A 23,749-nucleotide genomic window follows, 5' to 3' on the forward strand; every position below is an offset into this window, starting at 1 on the left:
TACATCATCAGCATGTTACAACACAGAATGAATTGTTTAACAATTAAAAAATTCTCCACATGTACTTGATTAATGTAATCTTAGTAATATATGAACTGAGTTGCATGTTTGTGTATTTGTAGTTTTTTAAAAATGCGATTTAAATAAGTAAATAAATTTAGTAGTGGAAATAAACTGTGGAATTTTTTTATGTTCATTAATTGTACAATTATACAGAGTACTAATTGACTGCAGAATTTATAGTGAATTGGAATACTGCATTAGGGTGAATAGTTCTACTCCATTTTTTCATTGTTAACATTATTTTTTTTGTAGTATCACCCCCTGAAATTAGTTTTTGCTAAATTTTATTGATTCATAAATCATTCCAGTATGGAGATTTAATCCTGAAGAATATGGTTGTATCATCTTGCTCTTGCTGCAAATAACACGTATTAGAATACTTCTCATTATTGCGGTTGAATATTTGGATGCTTTGTGATTATGCAGATTTCAAAGAACAGACCAGATCAGTATCCACCTTTGGTTAAAGCACAAGTGTCACCAATTATTCAAGTGTCAGTAGGAAACTACATTTTTTTCCTCATGTTAGATTTTTTATATTAACAGAAATATATTTATATTAACAGAAATATATATATTTTTTTCTTATGGACTTATGGAGCCCTAAAAATTTGTTTCTGGTATATTCCTGCCATTTTAAAAACAAAATTTCAAAACACCAAAATCTAGTTTACGTTATCTTCCAGTTCTCAAAACGTCAAATTCACATGAATGAATGTGGTGAATTCAGTGTAAGTCAATGTGTTAACAGCTACCAAAAATAAAAACTGGTATTTAAGATTTGTCAAAGCATTAGCAAAAAAGCATTGTCAATACATTAGCACATATGGAAACAGAGAGTAGGCCAAAGAAACAGATAATCTGTAGTATATTTGCTGATTTGCGTTACATTTTTTTCAGTTAATTTTAACAAACTTCTGAATATTTGTGTCTGATTGCTCTAACAATCTGAATTAATGTGGCTAATGCTGCATAACTGTTGGAGAAAAAATTTTCAAAGTCTTTTGAAAACTAATCACAATAGAATATTCAAAATAATGCAGCATACTTTAGAAAAACTGTGTATGTCTGAAGATTCAATCTATAAGATGTGCCATGACACACTGGACTGAGCTTTTGGAACCTGCCAATAACCCAATAACTTTTTTTTTTTTTTTTTTGATAGGCACCATTTTGTTCAGTGACACAATGGGGAAATACATCTGATTGTGGTCTTTATATGTTTTGACACAATAGACTTCATTCTTCCCTTACGAGCATTCAGGTATAAACACAAATGTTACTTGCAATGCTCCAGCTAGGCAGACTTCTAACAATAGATTCGGTCTCTGAGTTATCTGGTAGGTAGGTATGGGAAGAGAGAGTTTACATTACGAACACGTGAAGTCTCTGAAGAATAGATCTCAAGTTGATGAAATTGTAGTTAACACAGCAGTATTCATGTAAAGAAGATGCTCAAAAAAATAGCTCCTAAAGCTCCTAATAGCCTATAAAGGAAAATAAAAAGAAGTGTGATTCTGTGATGCTGGTTTAAAGAATAATGTTACCTTTTACTGTTAATTGCATTTTATTAGGTCTGATAAAATGGTCAGAATTAAAAGAACATAAAATAATGCTTTATGTTATTTAGAACATATAAAAGTTAAAATGCCATCAAAGCTAATTGATATTATAAAAGGAGAGTTGAAGGCCAAAAGACAGTTAAAAAATTTGGCCAGCTGTTTTGTTGGTACACTTAAGGATATAGTGTCTGAAGAGAAAGCAGAAATTATTCATTATGTCATACTGCATTAAGAATCTATTCTTCATTTGGTAGCAAGAACACTGAAATGTTTGTACAGTTTATACAAAACCAGCGTACATACTTTAAAGTCTTGATTCTTGGCATTGTAACTACAAAGTGGTCAATGAATTTTGTTATTCTGAAATGCGTTACATTTTAAAGAGAAAGGGGAAAAAAAATGTTTAATATAGTCATTTCTCCAACAAAGCAACAAAAAATTACATACAGATTTAGCGTAGCAATTGAAAACAGAAACCTTAGAAACTCCTCTTTTTTTTTTTTTTTTTGGCCTTTTGTAGCACTGATGCATGTACAACTACATATAGTGAGAATTACTATCCATTTGCTGCCTTCACAGATAAACAGCTCTTTGGGATCAATATGCTCCAAGCTTCATTGATGCAGTGTCTGTCCAATAAAAATAGGATAAGAAACCTCAAAACTTTTGCTAGAAACTTTCATTATATGTTTTAAATAATCTCTATGAGAAAGCTTCAATGTACAAAGGCTTAGGGCAGCTGAAACCTTATTCGAAATATTTCTAAAGAATATTTCTAAAGAGCACAGAACTGAAGTATGAAAATCTGCAAGTTATACCAATGAACGTATTTCGCAATGGAGTTTAAGAGTTTAAGAGAATGCTGTTAAATGATGGATTTTATGTTTTGATTTCATGCATTTTCTATGCATCAGATTTGCTCTATTCATAAATATATATTGAAATATATATGCTAAACTTAGTAAAAATTATTAGTTCAGCCAATTTTAGCTCAGGAACAGCCTATTGATTTCATAAAACTGGTATAATTTTACTGGGGGGAGTATGCCATTAAGCATCATTATACCAAAATGAAACAAATTGTCAGTTTCCAGAAGTGAGTATTGCTTGTATTGCTTTTCAGAGATTTTACAGTGTTCACTAAAAAGGTGAATTCTAAATTTTATGCGAAGTTTTTACATACTCCATGTAATCTCTTGGTTACTGAATATTATGCTTCTACTTATTCAGCAGTCATTTTTGCTACTAGTTATACTGCTGTGTAGAACATCTGAAGTATTTCAGTGTAGCATCTGAAGGATTTCAGACTAGTGGTTTTCTAAATGTTCTCATGCTACAGTGCATCGTGCTGAGAGTCCTTTTCAGAAGAGAGTTAGACCCATACACACCTATTCAGCAGAAACTTTTTCAGACATGATAAAGGTATTGTGAGGTTTTGTTAACTTTTTTTTTTTTTTTTTTTACTTTTATGCCTGTGGAGATGCAGAGAGCTGAGACATCCTGGAATAGAGTTTTCTGTTCCAATTCTTGAATTTTAGCATTGTTTACAAGCAGTGGAACAGACTGTTCTTAGTTTGTTGAAATGGATATACCATTATCTCTGAAGTCCAAACTGTAAAGAGAGGTGCTTGATTCAATGAGCTGCCTTTAGAGAAAGTTTGCCTTTTTTCTTGATGTTTAGGATACCTAGTAGTTTTGTCTGGAGAATATGAAGGATGTGCCAAACTCTTCACAGAGACTAAGCGTGAATATTTTGGCCAGTTCAATAAATAGTTACTATTAAAATGCACTTTTCACAAAGGCATAAACGTGAAGCTTGAGAGTTGGGATATAGAAGGGATTATTACAGTTATCCAGCCTAACATCTTGCATGACAGGTCAAAATAGACAACCCTGTAAATTCTTCATCAGACCACAGAGTTAAGGTTGGTAATACAATCCTGAGGAGGTAGTGATGCTTAGAAAATAATGAAACCAGTCGATCAAGCACTAACAGGTGTTATTAGCAGGGTCGAGTGTGTTCTTTTTCATTTTTAAAATTCTAGTGGCTATACTCATTTCCATCTTTAAATACAGGGAGTCTGTATGCTCAGCTGTATGCTTTATCTGTATTGTGCTATGGTGGGCTGGACAGTTCTGGCTGTGGTAGGAAAATAAAAAGGAAGAAGATAACAGGTGTAAAGTTTATTTAATTTGAGTCCCTGCAAAGACTTCCATGTGGCTGTTAGGGAAGTCAGCCTGGCTTGTTTCTGACAGTTGACTACATGGATTTCATTTGGATCAGGCAGATCCAAACAAACATCTTCCAAGCTCACAAAGTACCAAAAAATTATAAACATAGCTGGGAAATCTGTAAGGTTTTGTTGTGTTAGAATATTGTCCAGGACTGACCAAAGATGGTTTGTACTGCAGCAGAAGTTGTAGTCTATTCATGTCAAGAATGAAGAAGCAGTGTTGCAGACTGCCCTGAAGGTTAGTACATTGTGTGAAAGATAGAAGTTCATCTTAAAATTAAATACTTTCTTTATAATTTCCTCCATATCTGAAGATGGGATTTTACTTTAGAAACTGAACAGGACTCTGCCTTCATTGATTGTATCTGATGTTTGTTTCAAGTCAGATGGAAGCCAACTACTGGTCAGAAGCTAGGCACATGCAAGCAGGTGGTTGCGGAACCTAACCTCATAAATTCTGTCAAGGTACAAACAGTAAGTTGAGCTGAGTACCACACTAATATGAATTCCACAGTTTCAAGGTCAGAGCTGATTCCTATCCAGGCAGCCTGAGGCTGCTACAGAGTCATATACTTGTCCCACAATACCTTGAAGACATATTCTAAAAGATATTGAAGATTATTACAAAACTGGAGAAGGAAACTAAAATAAAATAAAATAAAAAATCAGAAAGTAGAGAGAGATGTACCATTGTATATGATGATTTTGTAAGAAAGTGCAAGGTTCTTAAGCAAAGTTGTTACATTTACCTTTTTTCATTTCTTAGGCCTAGTAAATAAGTTGCGTGGATTTGCCTGTCCATCCTATTTAATAAAAACTGACTTAACCAGCAAAGAATATCTAGGTTGGGGTGCCAGAAAGTAGAGAGCTCGCACCTTCCATCAGCTAGTAGTGGCACAGTTCCACATTACCTTGAGCAGATAAACAGGATGAACATCAATAAACATTTGATTTGGTATTCAAAAATGAAGTTTCATCATTTATTTTGAAAATAGTATATCTGCAAAAAATTAAGAGCTGCAAGGATCCAATTAGCTCAATGAAACAGTAATTTATGTGTCATGAAGTAGTCAGAGAAAGGAAGCTAAAGGTATGTTTAGAGAGGCTGAATATGTGTCTCTTGCTGAGTCACAGCTTGAAAGCTATCATGATGTAGAACTCATTAAACATCATCAACTTAAAACTATTCATGATGATGAATAAAACAGATATCAACTTCACACCAACAGGAGATCTTAGCCTTTTTTTTTTTTTTTTTTTTTTTTTACCTCAATGGAGCAAAGAAGGGATGTTTGGTACATTATATAAGGTGTATTTCTTATGTATTGAGCACTGCAGTAAACAAGTGTTACATAGCTGGAAACTTTAATCCAACACCCATGAAGATTTTTCCTGGTGGAATGGCTGAAAAGTGAAAGTCATTGCATTTGCTCACTATTTCTAGTGTGCTGGCAGTCTTAACTCCACATTTGCATTGATTTTTTATTTTTATTTAGCCTTTAGCAAAACAGAAAGATAAATTGATAATTGTCAGTTGCTGAAAACTTCAGGTATATGTTGAAGAACTGGATGGTCATCTTTATGGTCATGGAGAGGTTGCTCAAAGCTCAAAATTACCTTGTTAAATAACACCTTATACAGCAGTGTCTATATATATCGATATATACACATGGTATACATTGATAACTGGCAGGTCATTGTGAAAAGATGTTTCCTATGATTAATCTAAACAAGAGTAACTCATTGTGACTTGTTCTTTGGTCACACACTTAAATAAGAAAATATTTTCACTGCAAATTGAAGAATATTTTCTTATCTCTGAGCTCTACAGACTTCTTCAACATAAGCAATGTTTATCAGTGCTTCCCCCTCCCTTTTCCCAAGCCCAAATATTGTCTATCATAAATTGTGAACACTGTTGAGAGAATATAGCAATTGTTATTTCATCTATTCTCTGCATATTTCTGAAAGGAAAGCCAAATAATATATTGCAGGAAAATACCCAAAACAACCTTATTTTACAGAATATCTGAAATATCAATGGGCATGATTTTAAAACAAAGGAGTCATGTGAAGATATAGGCAAAACGCAGCAGAGTGGAAATTGATAACTTAATGCTTCAGCTACAAGTGTTGTCATTTGGGTTTTGGATGGGTTGAAGAAATCTTTCAAATTAAGAAGTTAAACAAAATAGAAGCCAGAACTAGTGCTACTTAAGGAACTGCTTCTTCCCCTGCAATGCAGTGGCAACTGCATTCTGGAGGGGGACTCAAACCACCCAGTTGTAAGAGGAAGCGATCTTTGAATAGCGTTTTTTGTATTGATAGCTGCTAACAATGTTCTACACAGGCTGAAAATCTACTCATTCTTATAAGCTGGAAGGTGCCTTATAAGTGATCTCTTTGGAGACAGGAACTTTTTGGTTTTGATTTTACTCTGGTTGCTTAGAGTTGACATTGTGCAGTATTTTAAGCAGAGTTAAAACACTGGATTCTCAAAATTTAAATAAAAAAATAAGTTGTATTTTCATTCTAGTTTGTGAATCTTTAGGTGTATCACTTAATACTCTCAAGTTTTTCTCTGCAGCTAGGAGCTCATCAATTACTGTTTAAAAAAAAAAAAAAAGTTTGCATAGCTGCTTAATTCCTTTAGCTATGACTTTAAGAAGGATGGCAAATACCTCGGGTAATTGATATTTTTTCAATGGGGGAAAATAGTGCTGGCAGCAGTAGGTGGGCAGGAATGCAAACTTCTGGATATATTATTTTGCATATTTTACATTTTATGGCTTGTAATTAAGAGTAAATCTTGCAGTATACACTACAGAAGACAAAAAGCATTGTCAGTATACATTGAAGTCACTGAATTTAGACAGTTTACCCAATTTGTGTGCATATGTTATCATGTAAACAACACGGAGTAAGCAGCCATGTGGAAACTTTGTTCACACAATTGTACTGCAAATGGTTTAAAAATGAAGCATCTTGAAGCATCTTTTTTTTTTTTTTCTTTTTTTTTTTCTTTTCAGAACGTTCACTACAAATTTAAATGCTCACAGTAAGAGAAAACAGTTTTCAAACAAAAAGAACAAATGACCGGGGAGGCCAAGATCCTAGAGATGAGGCAGCAGAAACAAGACATCTGCCCCTATTGCGAAAAGCTGTGTGCAGCTATCAGTAGTGAACTAAGAACATAAGTTAATAGCTGCTTTTTGAATGGGAAATGCAGAGTCACTGAGGCTGGAAGTGATACATAAAAGTGCTCTCGCATGATATACCATTGATTCTGATATCTGCAGAACAGGAATTTGGGAAGAACAGGTAAAGAGGGAATTGTTTTAGAGGCAAGAAGTGATTAAAAAGGAAAACAAAAAAGAGCTTTACAAACCATAGGAAGAGTAAAGGAAAAATTCTAGCAATTTTTCCAGAAGAAGTGATAGGCAGATTTATAAACAAGAAAACTGTGGGAGCTGGGGGAGACATTAAACAAGAGATAGTTCTCCAACACAAGACATATGTTTTTGCTGTGGGTTGAAAGAATGTAATTTGAAAAGTGTCTATCATCTGTTTTGTGGAATTTTATCCCTCTATACAGAAGAAAAAAAAAAAAAAAAAAAAAAAAGCTGTTCCTTGAGAATTCAATGAAAAATAAGTATCTAGACTTTACTTATCACAATACAAGACCACTTTCGTTTTCAGGGAGATCTTATTTCAATAATTATCATTGATGTAAATCATCAGTCTTTTAAAATGTTTTGACTGTTTAGACCATTCAAATCACACACAGCAAGAAAATGGATCATTAGCATCAGTACACTTGGAAAACATGGTCAGCTTTGTTTGATGGAAGTCAGATGCCCTTCAGATGTCTATGCTTTATTTCTGAAATGTAAATGAAAGAGATAGTTGAATAAATTATGAACCTCTACCAACATCCAACCCTTCTTTGATACCATATTGTCCGTTGATATTTCAGAAACCCACTTCATCATTTATTCAAAGAAAAATGTTAGAAAAATAAATTAAAATATCAAAACACTGTCAAGTACCAAATGTCTCAAGAAAATAAAGGAATAAATTAAAGAAAATTAGGAAAAGGATGAAGAACCGAGTTGTTTTAATCCCTTGGTGGTTGGATAAAAACTTATCAACAGTTATATACTCTAGTTTATTACAGTATACTTTTCAGGCATACTCTAATCCACTAGTTGACCATCAGCTGTATGATATGGGGGAATTTGGGAAGGATTTTTCTTATTTATCCTGAGATGGGCTAGTTACTTTTTCTTCAAAGTACTCCAATTATTCTGATCAAGGCACTCATTGAGTGCTCAAAGTCTGCATCTCTATTCTGGTTTTGGAGGAAAGTGGTGTTTGAACATCTACATCCACATGAATGCTTATAATAATGGGGTATAAAAGTATTGTAGGTATTCAATTCTGAGTATCTTTTCACTAAGAGTGGTTAAAGAAAATGACATATTTCCAAGAACACTAAAATTGTCCTCAAATTCCAAAGCAATTGTTTTCTTAACAATTAATAATGAAGAAATGGAGAAAAAAAAATAGGTTCAGGGTTTTCTGTTTATTTGTTTCCGAAAAAGAAAAACTTTTATTTAAAGCTCTTTCTCATTTGCAGCTATGACATTATTCAGTAGAATGAAGAAAACAATTATATAACTCTCACATGTATATCAAGTTGTGTGGTTGTGGGTTTTTTTTCTTTGTTTTGTTTTTTTGATTGAATGTTTTTAAAGTCTAGTTCAGATGTTATCTTTTTGCATTACGCTGTAGACAAAATAGGACGTAAGATTAAAAATGTCATTTTGTCTTCTACTGCCATGGAATGAACCATGCACTTGAGGAACCTCTAGGGATAGTGATGTTTACTGATTCTTCACACTTTAAAAATATTTATTTGCCTCCATGAAGTTTATTAAATTAAAAAATATTACCGTGCAATTTACAAGAATTTTACTCAGAGGATGCATACTGATATATGCTTTAGAGTCCTGTTGAATTATTTTATTTGCTGTTTCTCATTCACTGATAAAGGACAGATATCAATAATTTACACACTGCCATTGCTTCAGGTAAAAGTCTGCATTCACCTGTTTTTTTGTGTTGCTAAAAACACCAGATGGTCACAGTGGGTCACAATGAAGTATCACCAACTTAAGATACAAAGGAAGAGAAAAATACAGAATGTTAAAAATATCCTCCCCCCATCCCCTACCCCCCAAACCCTCCATGAGCAACAACAACAAAACAGCAAGCACCAACATCAACAAAAAAGAAACAAAATAGAACACATAGTGCCTTATGATTATTTAAAAAGGCAATGTGACCTAAGATGCCAGTATAAAACTGGGTGGTAAAACATTTTAATTTGTTGGCCAGGATACTTCACAAACCTTTTTGAGTAGAGCTCCCTGATGAGATCAGTAAAAGTTTAGCCTAGAATGTGAAGGCCCAATACAACCCATAGCACTACTTTCAATCATTACATTGATATATAGTTATTTATCTTGCTGGTCATAAATTGTTTCTGTTTGAGTTACTTAGGTTCCTTAGCCTGCCACATCATTTGAAAAAAAACTGTTCAAGACTCCACTGAAAATGACTACCAGGTTCACAAAGCCTGAGAAATTAAACGTGGATTTCTGACCCACAATATTATGGGTTTTCTCTAAGGCCAGTTAAATATAGTACATAATTGGGATGCTGTTTCATTGTCCAAGTTTTGAAGAAGCTGGTCTATGAACAAGCAGCATATGTGAGTAAATGTGAAAATTAGTCTGTTTTGTTAGGGTGAAACAAGTAAGGTCTCTACTATTTTGTGTTAAGGAAATGCATTCTTGCAATGAGTATGGTAAAACTGACCCCTTTCCATCATGTAGTCATCTTATCACTTGTCTATAGCTTAGGCAAGTCACCCCACTTTGTTTCAGCAATTTTATCAAACACCTCTGTGTTCAGAAAATGTTATTCAAAAACTTTAATTATAACAATATTGTTTACTGAAATATTTTAGACTGAAACCTAATTAGAATGTCATGGCACATAGAGGGCTGGCTGCTCCTGAGGGATAGCAGCTGAGAGAGATACCAGGATAGGCAGGGTTTTAATCGATAATCAAAAAATCAAAACTTTGAGAAGCATAGTTAAAGACAAAACCAACAATGTTTTGATAACAATGTTGTTTAATTTCTGTCAGAATTCTGGAAATACATACCAAATTTTAGTGAGGAAGGCCAGGAAGAATATTATTTTCAGTATTTGAGCATCTTCCGGATTGGTTTCAATTTACTGAAACTATGTCAGAGTACCATAAATCACCTTAAAAATGTAATAAAAAAAAATCTTAGGAAAATAAAAGGTAGATAACATTGAATTTTAAGGAACAATAATTTATAATTTTAGTTAGAGAAAAAAGAGCAAACAAGCAATCAATAGGCAATTTCCCTCACCAGTTGCTTATTTTGAATTATCTAAGATCTTGCCACTTATACCTATCTGATTTTCCAGATCATGAAAATCTATTATTTTCATTGTCTTCCTTCCTCTGCTGTTGAATCTTAGTCATTAAGGCTTAGCATTTAATTGATCAACCATTTATAAATTTTAAATTAAATCTCATAGACAGTTTTTTCACCCCTCCTTTTTTTTTTTTTCCTGACAACACTATTTTTCCCCCTCTCTCCCTCCTTTTAAAAAATGTTTTTGAGTGGAGTCTTCTTCTTTCTTTCATCCTTTTCACTGTGATCTTTTGACCTATCAGAGCTTTCCATTGTCACAACAGCAATGAGGACATTGTGCAGCAATGTCTTCCTGCACAAAATGAATTTTAAGAGCTCTCAACCTTTTTTTTTTTCTCAACCAAAATCTACTTTTTTTATTAAAATATCAAAATATCCAAAACATAAAGCCTAAACTAAACCACAGAACATGCAATTGTTCTGAGAGCCATTTTCTTTGCCTTGCTTCTCTTTCTTTCCTTTCTCTCTCTCTCTCTCTTTTTTTTTTTTTTTTTTCTTTCCCCTTCTTAGAGCTTTCAGATATTTAAGCTGATAAAATTGCTCGGAACTGCAGAAATCCTGAATCCTATCAGGTGCTTCTACAAGGAAGTGTTGGGATCTCAGCAGTCAGCAATAACTAGATAACAAAACATTAAAAAAAATAAAAATATCCACACTCATTTGGGTACACAAAATGAGTATTTCACTGGAAATTTTCAGGAAAAACAACACATTTTCAACAGATGTCACTTGCTATTTCAAGAAATCTGTGAACTGCAGCTCAAAGGTAACTGTTGATAATTGTTAAGACTGACATGGCTATTTATTAGTAGAACAAAACAGTATCCCATACAGCCTTACTATTACATACAGTGGGAAGGGGCAACTTCTAAAAATTTGTGTTAGGTGGGGATTTTTAGTCAGTTATCTTTTAGGGTCTGTGGTGTTTCACTGCTCTTAAAATTATCTGCACTGATCTTCTCAAGCTTGGTCTATACTTCTGGGGTAATGGGCTAATACTAATACTAATGGCCTATTAGATCAGAGTTGCAGTCAAAATTTTTAATAACTAGAAAATAAACAACAGCTTTCACACAGAAAAACAAAACAAAACAAAAACAACAAAAAACCCTGTCCACTATAAACACTATAAACAAGTAAATGTTTAATTCTTCTAGCCTCCTTGTTTTGCTCAGGACTGCCACCTTCACAAAAGTGCTTCACAAACCAGTCACTCTAGCAGTTTTACATTAGTCCAAAGATGCAGCTACATGTATCACTGGCTGTCTTGAGCCATCCAATTCTCACCCCAACTCTGCACATGTTAACATGTTGATAATGATATTTTCTCTGGGTTCAAGTCCTGCATTATCAAGATTAACCTTCATTTTATTCTTCATTCTAATATTATATCTTCAATGTTAAATCTTCAGGGATCTCTCATAATTTCCTTAACCCTCAATTTAGTAAATGCTACTTATTCATGCCCTTTTATTCTATTCAGTTCTTTTAAGAATATCTATTCTTACCTAGAATTGTCAAGGAAACCACTACCTCTGGCTTAAACAACATCCCCAGAGTTTGAAAGAGCAGTGTTATTAGATGGAAGAGTGCGAATTGTATTTTAATTCTCTTCCTCAATTACATTAAACTATGTAGGATCTCTCTTTTGCTTAGTGCATCCTTTAAATTAGAAAGTTAAATAGAAAAGGACTCTTCTCTTTTTTTTTTTTTCATTACTAGTTTCCTAGTTTCCTGATAATTAAGCATATATTGACTTCTTTTCAAAAACCATGAAAGGTTTGAAGTGAAGTCTCTAGATCACTGCATCCAGAATACATCCCAACCTGTATCAATTATTATTTTAATTATTATTTTATTTAAAATGCCAGTTCAAGGTTGCTTTTCTTTTCACTTTGTAGTCAGAACAATGATGGCACTTGACAAGAGAATAATTATTCTGAGAGTTCCTCCTTCCTTTGCCCTATAGAGACATTTCCCCTTCCTGCCCACCTGCTGGAAAAGAGTATTTTTCCTTTAAAACAAAACCAAAAGACATTTGTCAGTTAACAATTTTTGAAATCCAGGGAATGGATCAAATATACTGAATACATCTAATTTAAAATTGTAAATGAGTGGAAATACAATGTATAAATGATTATAATGTTATCAGTTTTGTCTCAGACATAAATCATCTTGCTTAATTTCATAGTTGTTAAAAGTGATAGCACACGGAGACTTCAGCCCAAAGTTAGGCCTTCATTTCTCTGCACTCTCTTTGCTGTTAAAGTACAGGTGTTTTGTTGTTGTTGTTGTTGTTGTTGTTGTTGTTTTTCACAAAGAAATTATAATATGCAAACTGTACAAGATTACTAACAGAAACAAAGACTAAATGGAAAGCACAAAATTTTAGTTAGTTGGTGACAATTTCTCCATGACATATATATTTGTAGTGTTTTTATACAGGGGAAACTGGTGAATAATATTTTTCTACTTATGGCTTAAGTGTAAATTGTGACCTCTAAAACTGGAGGACAGAGTGTGTCACAATGCAAAGCAAAAGCTGAGACTAGTCTGTTTAGGAATTTTATCTTCTATTCACCTACCCTTTTCCTCTAGGCATTAGGCCCTAGCTTAACCTCGAGTCTATTAATCTATCAAACTTTCAAACTACTAACTTTCATACTCTTTCTAGCATTCTAGCAAGATTTAAGGGTTTGAAAGTAGTGTCTGACTTGACTTTTAGATGTCATTATAGAAAGAGATGTTGTAGTCAGGAATAGTCTCTTTGGCTTCCCCAACACCATCTTTCTCCATTTTTATTTTATTTTTTTCTTGTTATTATTTTTTCTGCTTAAGTTAAGCATGAGAGGTTAAGAGCATCTAAAGTGTGAAGATTTTCACTTGTTTTTCTGTCCTCTTGGGTTTTATTAAACCATAACTGATTTAGACTTTAGTAAACATCAATACTCCAAACGTTTTGCGGAAGGGGGAAAAAATGCATGTATATCTTTGTAAAAACACTAAACGAGGCAAGAAAAGTGACAGACATCCCATCAGGCAGTATAATTAATACCTATCACTTCTGCAATGTCCTCAGCTATACGTTTTTCTTTTGTACTTTCTCCAATCCTCCACTTGAGTGAATAAGATTATCTACACCTACACCCACAGATGGAACATAATGTAATTATAGACTTTCTCTTTCAAATTTAATATCGGGTAACATGTGTGTTCCAGAGATGGAGCCTGGCTTTGATTACCTGTAAACATGGGCATTTTCTTAAGCTTAAGACAAGAATATTTTTCACATCCTGACCTAAGCTGAAGCCCGCTTGGAGTGAATCACAGAACTACTTACTGAGCATTGAGAAATGGCAGGATTGACAAGTAATTGTAGCAGTTTCTTTCATTTTCTTTCACTGATAATGCAATAGCTAAAGACTAAAATGAAGCTCCTGCAGCTGCCCAGGGAAAACAAAAAGAAATCTAAGTATGGAGTTAAAGAAAGACTTGGGTATTTATATTTTACCATTTACTTTCTTTCAATCTCTGGTGAGACAGCTTGTTCACAAAATAATGTTTCTTGTTTCATTGGCTTTGTAGTGCTAGACTTTTGTACAAGTGGGAGGGGAAAGTGAAATTCAAATTAGAAAAAAAAAATATTAAAGAAAGGGTATACTCTAATAATTTTACTGCTAGCCATGGTAGGATTACAAATAAAATTGCTTCTGTGTAGCCATCATCAACTGCTGTAATTTAAAATCAAAAGTCAGTAATGATGTGTTTTTTATATTACTAGCACTTACACTGATGAGCATATGTGTGTATTGTGGATGAGTGAGTACATAAGCTGGCATTCTGACCACCAACAGACATACCAGCAATCATCCTAATAGGATAAACAGATACCTGAAATAGGAAGAAAACATAGCTTGGCCTCCCTAAATAATTATGCTTCTTCTTCCAGGACAGCCACTCTTCCAGTGGGCCTACAGTGGGATGTGCTTGTTTGGACAAAATGCAGTAATAGCAACCAAACACTTCCTCCTAGGCCTGTGCTTTGAGTCTGAATTGCCAAGATGAGTGAGAGGATACACATGTATGCTGTGTCTGGCCCTAGGAGCTGAATCTGTTGTGCCAGTGCAGCCTCATGAGATGGGTATGAAAATTCAAAGTTCTGAATCTAATGAGGGTGGGCCTCTTAGGTCCCAGTTTCAGTCTGCTCACTCTTGTTTTGCCTTCAGAAACACTTAGAAGTTTCAGATATATCACAGTCATTATGTATCATCCATTCCATCACCTTGTGCTCTCCTCCAAAACCAGGCAATCTTGAAAAAATAGGTCATTTTTTTGCAAGGAGATCTTCTGGTAAAAATGGAGTCTGAAATGAGCTGCTCATGAACAGGAGATAAAAGCTCTTCTTCTAACATAATTTGGTGATACATATTGTTTGGTGATGGTAAAATTCAGAACAGACTTAACAGAATTTATACGTAACATAGCATATAACATAAATATAATGCAGTAAAGGAAACTGTAATCAGGGCAGCACTCCACTTCATACTACATTAAAATAAGGAATAATGAAAGCTCTTTGATGGTGCAATCATGCATGTTTCACGTTTCTTTACATATCTGAGCTACAGAGGCCAGGATTTTTAACAAATTAACATAAAAAAAGAAAAAGCAACAACCACATCCAACAACAAAAATAACCAGCTTACATTCATACTGAAGAATACACCAGAAGTTATGGAGTACCAGCTAGGGTACTAATATAAATATGAATAAATAACCCTGTTATCAAACAAGGTAACTTTTCATTGTCCTAGTCCGTAATATATTTCAAATGAAGGGTTGCAGTTTTGATGGGCTTTTCTCCCTTTTCCTTTCTATGGGAAGATTTAAGATGGCCATACAACTCTTAAACTACAAAACAGCAATTTGCAATTGATTGCTTGGTACTATGTTTTCTTGTCTTTATGCTGTTGAGTTTTGTTAACTTTTGTTATGTACTTTATTTCTTATATAATTTTTATAAGTATTTTTTTCAAACATAATAGTGGTAGTTAAAAGGAATAAACATATTATAAGAACTGTTACATAGTAGTAGTACACCTGATAGTTCCACAAGGACAGGGGGAAAAGTAATATTTTCATTAATCGCACACACAGAAATAGTTTCATCGGAATATTTACTTTAAAATAACATTCTAATAGCACAGTAAATCCTCAAATCCTGATAAAACATCATTTCCAAACTGATTCAGAGTTTTTACTAAACTGAAATAGCACGTGGATTTTGATCTACTGAGGTTTACACAAAGGATTTAGAACTGGTTGGTTCAAAACACACAGGAAAGAAGGAGGAGAAACACCTTTCTTCCCTCCCTAACCTCTTTATGAATATGTATGTACACAGATGGTACCTTAGGAAGTTTACCGTGTACCTAGAATTTTACTTATTACAAATTGCATTGTCTATGAGATGTTCCTTGGTTTATTTACTATCAGAAATATTGTAAAAGCTGTCTGGGTTAGCCTGTAAAAAATTCTCCAAGAAATCAGCTTTGAAGTATGTAGCTGCTACTCTTCTCCTGTCCCTCCAGGGTAGCAGTAGCAAGGGTCAGAACCTTCACAGGTGCACTCATCCCTTGCAGAGACTCCAAGAGAAAGTGCTCTGATTCTTTGTGTTAGATACTCTGTACTTGAGAAGCTGGAAGGGTGAGACACAGTGGGATCTGATAGAAGACAGATCAAAACACATGAGAAAGGAACATACAGTCAATATGTATTAGGGATAAAGAAACCAGATTTTTTTTTTTATTATTATTCTATCCATATCAAATCACCTTTTTTTTTTTTTTTTTTAATGATAAGTAGGGCTCTGAAATATATATTTACAGTATAGTCCTGTTGACATCACTAGAAACAGGATTAAGCTTTAATCCTGAGTAAATGGATTTAAAGCACCTGGGTCACATTCATAATCATAGAAAGGCCACTAACCAAACACTCCAGTTTGGTTTCAACACAATAGCCACCTGATACTCTAAATTCCTTAAATATGGTAACACATCTGTCAAGAATTAAACCCTGATCTGGTAGAGAATTGTGTTAAGTAACTGTAACATCTGAGCTTCATTTAAATTCCTTAGGCTCACAGGTGTCTATTGAAGCTAAATGGTGAATGCCTTAGTTTCTGTGATTGTTTGTTCTCCCTGAATCAGCGTGTGGATTGTGTGGGTTATTTTAGGTATGAAGTATTTAGCTGGAAGTATTTTTATTGAGATAGGTGGAGGTATGTGTTGGTGTAAGCAGACTATGAATTCTTGAAGGTAGTAAAATTTCATCAAATTTCCTAAGGGTTTTTATTAATTCTTGTGATATTAATAGGGTGAAGTAGTTGTGAATATCTTTATTTCTCATGCGTGTTCTTGTTTTAAAATGTGGATGTCTTACTGATACCTTTCTTATGGATTTGCTTTGTCTGTCCTCTGAAGATACTCATAGTGATCCTCATAGTACAGAAATAAAGATTATTGTATTGTAGTAAGCTTAAGAGCTCTTTAGTTTATATTAAAAAAAAAAAAAAAAACAAAAAAAAAACTGTGGGACTTTTGTTTATTTCTCAGCTTTCTCAGAGTTCAGATCAACCTATTAAATACCCTTCTAAATATAGCAAATACTTTGTATATCAATATCTCCATTTCTGTTTAGTTTTCTTTACATCAGATGTTGTTGAAAGCAATATGCTATCCTTTAATGTTGCAACTCTCACTTTATATCTTTATTTCCTTGATCACTGCTAACTCTGGGATCTTTTCTGTACCTCCTCCCTAATTTACTTCTTACTTATTTATTTATTTATTTCCAGATAATCTTCTTCCCTAAAGAAGCGGGGAGAGATGAGGGGTGGGGAGAAGAGGAATACTTTTGTATTTTAGCTTACTATTAGATGGGCTTTATTCCTACTCTTTATGCTGCCTTAATTTTAAAGGTAACAATTAACGTAATAGAAACTTTTCTAGGTTGCTATGATTCTATAATGTTTATAACATGGCAGTATTTCCTTGTTAATCTATAGCTCATATTAATTTCAGAAGCCAGACTCAATTCTGCTTTAAGATTTCTCTTACGGAACTTGGTCTGTGTGTTTACAAAATCTTAGCCAGGTAACTTCCCTAAAATTGCTAGGAATAGGTAGCTTACTATGATGTTTGTGGCAGTTGTTGTGGGTGTGGTTGTGTTTCTTAGTTAGCATGAACTTTTGTATAATGAATGTAATAACTACTGTGCAAGGGCAAAACACGTAGCTGGGATATTTTTCTTTACTGAAGGCAGACAGAAAACTTGCTGTCTGAGTCAGTGGGTGGAGGTCAGAACAACATCTGCTTTATCCACAGGAGTACAGCCTTTTACAGCTTGCTGTTGTTCAGTGAATCAATTGAGCATGTAATAAGAGCTCCAATATAGACAAGATGCATGGAACATATTGATTAGAGCCTAAGTAAATCTGACTACAGAGCATGTGCAGAGGCTCGTTGTACCCCAGGCAATTTTCTGCCTGTGGTACAGGTAGTAGCAGCAGCTTTTCAACAATATATGTGTTTTGTGTTTTTTTAATAATAAAAAAATAACGAAGTCTTTATCTGATAAATGATGTTTGTCTCAGATTGCTCTAAATCTGCAAGTATAAAAGATCTGCATTTCCCTAACTGAATATGTGATTCTGGGTACTTCCATTTTATGGCAGTCAGATATGGGAAAATGTTCATCTCATGAATGTTAAATGATGTGAATTGAGGTAGACTTTGAATTACTTTCTCTGTAGTAAATTTATAAATGCCTTTTATTTTTGTCTTCACCTAAACTGAAGGAGCAAGCTCTATGTTATTTATTTCTTTGTAGTTTCTTATTTGGGCTTTGTTGGGGGGAATGATGCATTGCAAGTTATGAAAGCCATTTTGAGGTAATTCGCATTAAAACTATCAGCAGCTGAGAAATTCTGCTCTGAATTAACTGTATGTGCCAAATATTCTTACATTATTACCTAATTACCAAAAGTTTTGCTGTTTTAACAGAAAAGGCATTCTTTAAACACAGTACTTGGAAGTCCATGTCAATTTTGCTGAGAAATCTGAAGGCAGGCTTTTTTTTTTTTTTTTTTTCCTAATAATATATTTAAGTAAATCAGGTCTTCTACTTTTTATGGTGACTCAAGGCACCTCTTTCCTTATACAAAAAAATATGTATGAAATAGCTGACTAGGTAGATGTTCTTTTTCAACTGGCATTAACATTAATTACATGTGCAAAACTATATTATAAGGTAGGTGTGTAATAGCTCCAGTACTGATTTCGCTATTGTTAACTGAAATAATAATCTGTTCTTAAAGTTTCTTCTTTGTTCATATTTCTGCACAACTATTCCTTCTTTTAAATTTAATTCTGGTTAGGAAAACACTGTCTTAAGGACTTAATAGCTGAAATTCTCCAATGTCTTCAAAAACGTGGAAGTCTAAATTCAAAATTACTCTGACCATTTTTTTTCTTCCTGTGTAAGTAGACGCCTAAACACATGGAAATACACACTTGCTGTTATAGAAGTTCTACTCCAGCTGGTAGTATCTCCATAGTCTCACAAATCCCAATCTGAATTTTATTGATTGTCTGAATGATCTTCTGAGAAATTTGCCCAATGTGGGTTTTGATTCATTCCTCTTCTTGTTCTTACTCTGTATTAGTCTTCCTTCTAAGTCCAGAGTAAAAAGCAGCTTTTTTTTTGTTTTTTTTATTGCATTGTACATTCTGTTGAAACTAAAGGATATTTTGGAGTGGGTGGGGTGAAGGTGTATGACTAGGTAAGAATACACTAAGAAAAGAGCAGATGTAACTTTTGAAATGTGTGTCTGATTGCATAGATGATAAAATTCCTAAATAATTTTGGGAATTAAATAGATCATCTCTGTACTTTAAGAGAACTGGTTTTAGCAAAGTTTCTCTGGAACCTTCTGAGTGCTGAACTGACATCTTTTTCCATCTCTCCACTTTTTTTCTTCTGTTCCCAGGGGTGAGAGGAACCCAATGTTTTTGGGGTGGTTCCTTCATGTGTATGTAACATCTCATTAAGCAGGCTGAAGTTGGAACATCACATAGCTACTGACTGTAAATTTGTAAGTTAATATAGCAGTGGCAAATCAAAAATCTGGGGGGGCTAGAAGATAACCATATATCATGTATGCCTCAGAAGCACATAGAAATACTAATGTTGTTTTTCTAAGAAAATGTATATAGAAGATATAGAATGCAACAGCCTGACAACTTAATGATCTTCTAGTTCACATTTTTTAAGGATATGATATGAATGAGCTTTTATAATCAATTTGAATTTGTCAACACTGTTAATGAAAATGTTAATGGCTTGTTAGCTGTTGACTAATGATAGTGGAGGTTTTCATGCCTTACTTAATGGTGGTATGGAATGTAAGAAATCATGATTTATAGCCTGCAAATGGAATAACTGAGTAAGCTTTTCTGATCAGAGAACTCCCTGAGCTTACCTCATAACGGTGCTGTACTGCACAAGGAGTGATATTGATGAATAGTTTTATGACTCATTTGGTAAGATCTATGAAGGCAGTTACTTCATAAGGTGGCATTTTATCACAGTTGCTTTCGACCTGCTGCAGTTGACTCATTGATTAGAGTTAGTCGGGGGAAGCAAATGCTAGAGACTTACTAGTGAAACTGCTGATAGTTTTATCTCTTTTTTTTAAATACCCTATTTCTGACAATGTGCCAATGATTGCTCTATGTATGCCTAATTATTCTGTCATTAGATGAGGTTTTGTAATTCTGTTTGGAGTGGCAAAGTCTGAGTTTAATATTAGCAGATGCTGTTTTTCTTTCTCTTTTTTTTTTTTTTTCTTTTGCCAGGCCTACTTTGCAATGCCTTCTGGATTTTTGATTGAAGAAATTGAACTTTGAATCTATACACATTCATGCATCATTTAGTTAGCTTGCAGAACTCAGCTCCAATTAAAATTCTGAGCTGAGAGGAAGAGAGATCTGTGAAGACCCCTTTCCTGAAGAAATAATACAGGTTTAAATGCTGTTTTGTGGATGGGGTTTAGGACTATTGGTAAGATGAGCAGTTTGAATGAACTACTCCTTGCTTTCAGAACTGCATCTTATTAAATTTGGACTTCATTCTTTAAATACTTGACACACTAAAGAATTCTTTTGATCCATGTTTGGCCTTGTTTTTAACGCTCAGTGATCAGTAGTTGTGCTGATATCTGCTCATATCTGCTTCTCAGCTCTACATAGTTTCTGAGTCTACTTTTGCCTTTGATTGGGAAGATAACTTGTTCTCATTTCAATGCCTTATTTCAAAATAGTGTTGTGTAGCTTGTATGGAAAATGTAGTACTACATTTGTTCTAGGATCTGTCTAAATTTTTGCACTTAATGCACGGTTTACCATAAACAAGTAATAAATCAAATTATGGTTATTTAATATTAGTAGTAGGAAAAATTAATGCAGTTACAGAAACTTTTTTTATTCCTCACAGCTTCTTTTCCTATCAAGCTTCTTAAACTCCTGTTTTCTGAAAAGTATGTGTTATATATTTTGAAGATAGGTTAACAATTTGAAGTAATTTTCATATACTTGTCTGCTCTTACCAAAGTGTTTTCCAAGTGGATTTAATTTTCAAGATTTTTATATCAACCACAAATGGAGGACGATTATTTTATTTAATTGATTTATAATGAAGTTAGCATGGGTTTCTTGTCTAGAAGGACTGGAAATGGGTGTATGAAATATTAACACACACAACTAGTCTATTGTTGGATAGTCCCAAACTATTTCAGTCTATCTGTGTGGAGAGAACAGGTAGCTAGGTAGACAACATAAGGCATAATTTCACAAACAAATTCATGAGTTCTTTGATAGCTTTGTTCTTTTCAAAACCATGCAAAGAATGAATGGGATTTTTCTCCATCTCTCACTTGCAAATTCCTAGCTTAATGTGCCTGTATAAATGGTGGATTTCTGAACTGAATCTGAAGCTTATTTCTTGGTTCTTATGTACAAGGAGGATCTAAATCCAGAAGATACCTCTTTATAGGACTTGTCCAATAAAGTCCAAAAAGACTTGCATTTACTTCAGGAACAGTGTTTGTTAGGGGAAATAAGTACCCACATTCAATCAGTACGTCCAGAACCTTTCTCTGGAATTCAGAAACGTGAATAGTTCTGTTTCTATTACTCGGAAATGATGATTATAAACACATCAGCAAAATGCTGAATTCTATTATCCATTTGTCTGTCTTCTAAACTTGTGATGTTCTGGAGGATTGAAAAACAAAGCAGTGAACGTGACTGTTCATAGCAAATTGTTACCAAAAGTACTCTATTAAAGAACTGATTTGTTCTTTTTCCTATGGGGTTTAGATTTCAGTTTACAAAGTTGTGCAGAAGTAGCTGGTTGGATATCGAAGAATTTAGATTTAAAAAGTCTATGAACAGATACTGTAAACATATGGGAATAGAGGCTGAAAGAAAAAAATCTTTTTATAACAAGAGCTGCCTTTTTAAAAACTGGTCAGTGTTGTAAAATGGCTGATGATAAAAATAAAATAAAAACTTGATGTAGCTGGTCCCTTGCTGTTGCACACTTTACTTTGCACTATTACTCTTGAAGTACACTCCTAAATAGACATTAGGCACAGGAAAAGCTCTTTAAGTTCTGGTTAAAATCTTGTTTTAACAATATTCCACACTTGGGCATATTGTTTCATTTTCTATTCATAATATATTGACTAATAGCCATAACCAATACTTATACTACAGCATGGAATAGTCTCTGCGTTTGTCTGGAGGTATTACATGGTATTATGACTGGAAGAAGGTTAAGCTATTCTCTGAATGCTTTTGTAAGTTTTCTAGAGCACATTTGGAAAGGAGTGGGGATGGTGTGGTTGTGGGTGTTTTTTGTGTGACAATGCAAAGGATGGGGGGGAGGGTGTGACAAGGGGTTTGTTGAACAGAAGTGCCCGTTGATCCACTGGAGGTTGACCTGTACTATGCTTCTATTAGAATGACTCTCACTGGTTTTTAGAACTGCCCTGTTGTCCTTTATTTTCTGTAATGAGAGCTTTCTGTCTCCTTGGAGCTTCTGATTCTCATGTTATGTTTCCAAGCCTCAGTTACATGGGGTAGCTACGAGTCTAGGAAAGCTGAAAAAGACAGACAAAACTTGTTTCAGACATGTTGTACACCATCCCTTGTTTGAGAGCCACTGTCTCAGCATGAAGAATGATCTCAAGTGAGGACAGCTGAGCCATTTGTAAAAAGAACCTAACTTTGATGCAATCCAAATAATAATTGGACTACTCTGGAAAAGCAAAACACCAGGTGTTTGACGGTTCCTGCTGAATCATTGAAAGCATACAGGAACGAAGGAAGGCAGAGGCTTGATGAATTAATTCTGCTGTTTTTGGGGGGAAGAGTATAGGGAAATAACTAAGAAATTAAATCAGATGTGTGCCTAAACATGATTTCTCTTGTTACCTTGCAAAGTACTTCTATTTTAAAGGTCAATACTTTTAATATTTTCATTCTTAGTTTTTCTTCTCATAGAGGAGATACAGTCAAGGATTCCAACATACTAGATCCATATGGAACAACAACTTGAAGTTAATCAACTAATCAGAACAGGTTGGAGAGTATCTGAATATACAGTTTTATCTTAAAATCTGATAAGTCTCAAAGCCTAGATAAAATTGCCTAGCTGTTAAGAAAGAATAGAATCTTAAAACGTATAACTGAACTTCAGAAATATAACCTGTTTGATAAATATTTCTTTCGAAGATCCATACTTTAAACTTATGGTTTGTTACCTACTTGTAGAATGCTTTCTGATTGGTGTGGTGTTTCTTTCCATCTGGGTAGTAATTTTTCCCAAGTCCAAATGATTAATGGACTTTTGGCTCAACTTCATTATTTAGGGGTATCCTCAATGTATTAATGATTTCCATGGGAGGATCACAGAACAGTTATTAGATAAGGTTGTCATTGGAAAGCATTGACTTTAAACTCTTGAGCCTAATAACATGTTGTCATCCTCTTGCAAAAGGGTGCTGCTAAATAGTAACAAGTTTAGCAGTTGATATGACAATTGATTATCATAGAAAATCACTTACTCTGGTAGATGAGGCAAAATCATACCAGTTACAATAGTGGTAAACTGAAAATATTCTTATTTGTCACTTCTAAGCTGTAGCACATTTAGGGTTTCCTAGCACCATTTGAAATTGCAGGATAAGCAAAAGCAACCGGTTTGGAATAGTGGAATGTGCTGG

The 23,749-nt window shown here is 34.0% G+C and overlaps 1 protein-coding gene across 3 annotated transcripts in view; it reads left to right on the forward strand.

The window, feature by feature from the left end:
* The first annotated feature begins 16,511 nt into the window (after positions 1-16,511).
* The window catches only part of CDH4 (cadherin 4), a 670,220-nt gene continuing 662,982 nt past the window's right edge, over positions 16,512-23,749 (forward strand). Inside the window, exons 1-2 of one of the 3 annotated variants that reach the window (XM_038166207.2) lie at positions 16,564-16,636; positions 19,451-19,555. The gene's annotated coding sequence lies outside the window, so the exon portion shown is untranslated. Of the gene's footprint in view, positions 16,719-19,450; positions 19,556-23,749 lie in introns of all 3 variants that reach the window. The other 2 variants (XM_038166209.2, XM_038166208.2) reach the window with 2 other exon arrangements.

Source organism: Anas platyrhynchos, chromosome 21 (assembly GCF_047663525.1).
Source record: "Anas platyrhynchos isolate ZD024472 breed Pekin duck chromosome 21, IASCAAS_PekinDuck_T2T, whole genome shotgun sequence".
NCBI classification, from domain to species: domain Eukaryota; kingdom Metazoa; phylum Chordata; class Aves; order Anseriformes; family Anatidae; genus Anas; species Anas platyrhynchos.